The sequence below is a fragment of the Pteropus vampyrus genome, unplaced genomic scaffold (genome assembly GCF_000151845.1).
Source record: "Pteropus vampyrus isolate Shadow unplaced genomic scaffold, Pvam_2.0 Scaffold74, whole genome shotgun sequence".
In the NCBI taxonomy this organism is placed as follows: domain Eukaryota; kingdom Metazoa; phylum Chordata; class Mammalia; order Chiroptera; family Pteropodidae; genus Pteropus; species Pteropus vampyrus.
Genome location: NW_011888855.1, coordinates 7,829,079 through 7,833,506, shown reverse-complemented (window position 1 = coordinate 7,833,506; position 4,428 = coordinate 7,829,079).

Genomic DNA, 4,428 nt, shown 5'->3' with positions numbered 1-4,428 from the left:
TTGAGACCAGCAGGCATTTCACTATAGAGTGAGACGTGGAATACCAGTAGAGATGGAGAGAAAGGGGAAGGTTTGAAATTTATCTTAGAGATGGAACTGTCAGGTCCTGATGTCTAATTGGATGTAGGAGGTGAAAATATAGAGATTATAAAAGGCTATGCTCAGCATTTTGACCTGAGCATTTAATCAGGTGGAGGAGATGCCATTGTTGAAATAGGGGGACACTGTGGGAAGGGGAAATCTGCAGGTTAAATCAAGATCTGTTTGGGTGTGCTTTGGTTGAAAAGCTTGAGACATTATATAAACCATTAGACATATTTATCTGGAGTTTAGAAGTAAGGTCAAGGCTGGAAGGTCAAATTCAATTGACTGTAATAAATACTGAACACTTACTCTGGGCCAACCATCATGCTAGGACCTTGTCTTCCCAGAATCAGACTCAAATATAAGACCATATGCTGGAGATGCCAAGAGTGAGAGATACGCACATACAGCGCAAAGCGCCCTAAAGCTCGAAACTAACTGTAATTGCTGGGGAGGAGGGAGGAGAAAGAAGAAATGAGGATGGGAAAGAAATCCAGGAAAGTTCTGAGGAAGAAGAGGTAAGGCTGATGAGGATCGCAATAGGAAAAGGAGGAGTAGAAGGCATTACAGACAAAGAAAATTCCAAACAGGGGCATCGTGTAAGTGCAGGGTGTTATGATGAGGATAAAAAATCTTGTCTGAGGCTAAGACAGGAAGTAAGGCTAAAAAACATGCTCGAGCCAGACTTCCTAAGACCTTCAAGGGAGATCAAGGACATTGGATTTTACAATACCCTGTGATTTCCAACCCTTACAGCATACCAGAATGACTTGGAGAGATTATTAACATTCATATCCCTAAGCTCCAACCATTGAAATTCTTCTGATTCGATAATTTTAGGAAGGAAAGCAGAAACCTCTGGGGGCTCTCATAGATCTAACCTGGAGACTGTCACGTGGGTACCATGATGGGAGCCAAAAGTCCATGGCCATGCTAGGTACCTCACGTAAGTGGGGGTCACACAGTATTTGTCTTTCTGTGACTGGCTTATCTCACTTAGCATAATGTAAGCAAGCTTCATCCATGCTGTAGCTCGTGTCAGAATTCCCTTCCTTTGTAAGGCTGTTAACTACTCCATGCTATGTACATACCATTCATTCATCCAAATGATGGACACTTCGGTTGCTTCTATCTGTTGGCTACCGTGAATGATGCTGCTGTGAACATGGCTGTATCTCCGCAGAGTTTTTAAATAACTCAGTGTTCACGTTCAGTCTTCAGGTTGTAGCCTAAACTGTCCGAATCCAAGTCTCTGGGGATGGGACTCAGACATCGGTATTTTTAAAAACTCTCCAGGTAATTCCAGTGGGCAGCCAAAGAAAAAGAACCACCATTTAACATAAAAGAAGGTTACTTACAGTGGAAGCAGAGAGAAGAAAAACAGAAGTACAGTTGATCTTGAACAACACGGATCTGAACTGTACGGGCCCACCCACATGCAGATCCTTTTCAATAAATACTGTAAATGTATTTTATCTGCTTTATGATTTTCTTAATGACATTTTCTTTTCTCTGCCTTACTTTATTGTAAGATACAGCATATACTACATATAATATGCAAAATATGTGTTAATAGACTATATGGTAACGGTAAGGCTTCTGGTCAATGGTAGGCTATTAAGTTTTGGGGGAGTCGAAAGTTATATGCACAAAAGTTTGATGGCACAGGGGTCAGCGCCCCCTACCTCCCACATTGTTCAGAGGTCAACTGTGTTTGTATCTTGGTTCTTCTTTCTTTCTGCCAAGCCCCTTCTTCCTGAGTCCCCAGGACAGAAAACAAACGGAACCCTGGGATGAGGCAAGCAGCAGTGCCGGGGCAGGGTGAGGGGAGGCGGTTCTTTAAATTCCTTAGTCCCTCCACTGAACTGCATGTCAGGCCCTTGAAATGAGCATTTTCATGGCCATTTTCATGTCACATGATCTGCCCAGGTGATTTTCATTAGAAACAGCCTTAACCTGGTCACTGGTTTCCAGGATATGCTGATATCTTTGACCTGATATTGTGACACTCATTTGGTGGTAGTGCAGGTTTTATGGGGATGGGACCCAGCCTCTGCAAAGCTTCCCTCCCTTCAGCAGGTGTGCCGAGGTGTCTGGGTAGGAGGAGGAACTGAGAGGGTCAAAGTGGGGAGGCAGAAGCGGTTCCTAGGAGTGCTGCCCCTGTGTTACCGCGGAGAGCATTCTGAGGGTGGCTACAGGGACGGGGCAGACTCCTAGATGCAAGACTGAGATCCGAGGAAGCCGGAAGCGTTCGCAAACAGACCTGGAGAGGAGGGAGGCGAGCACACCTTAGTTATTTTATAGCCTGGGGAAGGCTCCCTGCGTGGACAGCTGCGGCTGCTACTGCTCCCAATCGAATTCTAAGGAAATGAGTGCCACTTCAGAAGATGACTAGTAATTCTCTCTGACATTGATGGTAAAGACACATCTGCCATCTATCCGAGAACCGATCTTTAAATTATTCATTCCTTTCAAAGTAATAGTTCTTCCTAGGGAGAACTAGCCTTTCCTAGGTAATTATGGAAAAGTCTAGTTGCAGTTAGCTTATAAATCAACGAGTCTTACATTAGTTTGTTTTCACATGACTATGTTGAGTTAATCTCCCTCATATAAAATCAGAAAAATAATAAATGTCCCCCAACTGGTTTTTTCTTATTATCCTTTTGCAGTCCAATGCCCCGACTCCCATATTTATACAAAGGTGAGAGAGAAAACTGATCAATATTTATAATTTGCTACAAACACAGTGGCTTCTATCAAGACGCTAACAGAAAAGGGTAAAGTGCAGTGAGGGAGAGACCACCCAAGAGTAAACTTGCTGTATCTCAAAACTCTACAGGAAAAGCAATGAACCAGCGCTACATTAAAGAAAAAATATGTCCTTCTGAACCAGGCGCAGACTTGAGAGATGGCTAGGTCAGGGAGAGGAGCATAAATCCCATGAGAGGACAGCATACAAATGACCTAATTCAAACTCGCTGAATAAATACAGCATCCTAACAGTGGGGGGTAGTGGCAGATCCGGGGTGCTGGAGTCCTCTCATTTCTGGGTTCAAGCCCTTACTCTGTCACTTACCAGATCTCAGGAAGGTTACTCTCTCTAACTCTCAGTTTCCTCATCTGTAAAATGAAGACGCCTGTGCGTACCATTCAAGGGCTTGTGAATTTGAGCACGATGATCCACGTGAAATGCTGGCACTGAGGGAACAGAGGAGGCAGAGGTCTGGCTCTCTGGGGCCAACTGTGTGCCAGTTATTGATCCTTGTAAGAAGAGGAAATCCTATTTTAGTTTTTATATTTCCATTTTCTAGCATTTTAAAAATGTTCAACCTCACTCCTAAAATAAATGCAAATTAAACTACCCTGAAATAGCTTTCTTCACCCATCTGATTGGCTAACATCCTAAAGTTTAATAACACGCCGTAATGTAGAAGCTGTAAAGAATCAGGTACTCTCAAACTGCTGATTCCAATGTAAACTGGTACGACCACTTGGAGGGTAATTGGTGATATGTCAGAATTACAAATGCACAAATCCTTGTGTATGTATAATGTTAGCCATTACAGGTTACTTTTCTAATTTTCAAAAAAATTAGAAACCACCCAAATGTTCACCAATAAGAGGCCATTTAATTAAATTGTGTTACATCCATCCAACAGAATATATTGTTGCTAAGGTAGTTATTTTTGTACTCATATGAGTTCTGCAAGATGTATTATAAGTTAAAAAAAATGTGCAGATCAGTATCTGTAATATGCTACATTTTGTGTCCTAAAAAGGAGGTAAATAAAAATATTTATTCATATTTGGCTTGTAGAGCCATAAAGAAACTCTGAAAGATGCCTAAGAAACTAAAAAAGTACATACCCCTATGGTAGGTAGTAACTGGCCTGGAGGGGGACAAGGTCAAGGGAGTCTTCTCGCTGCCTATTTATTTATACCTCATTATTCGTTTAAGGTTTCAAATCAAGTGACCGTGTTAACCTATCAAAAATTAATTACGTAATAATTTAAAATGTCGATTTTCTAGAACCTACCCATGTGTTCTGTGGGCCTTATGGGGTTGACCTTCATCCTGTTAGAGTCACTATGGCCTACTGTTTATTAAAAGATATTTTTCATGAAGTTGCTTATGTCTCAAACCTTGTCCACTGAGAACTAAAACAGGCACCACTTTCTGTGAAGGATGGATACAGAGCAGAGTACAGCACGAACCCAGTTTCTGACTCTTCCTCTACCTCTAACGGCTTGACTATGACCTTGGCTGGACGAGTCGATTCCTTTCCCTGAGTCTCGGTTTAACATTCTGTAAACTAAGGATGTTGCTCTAGAATTTGCTCCTTT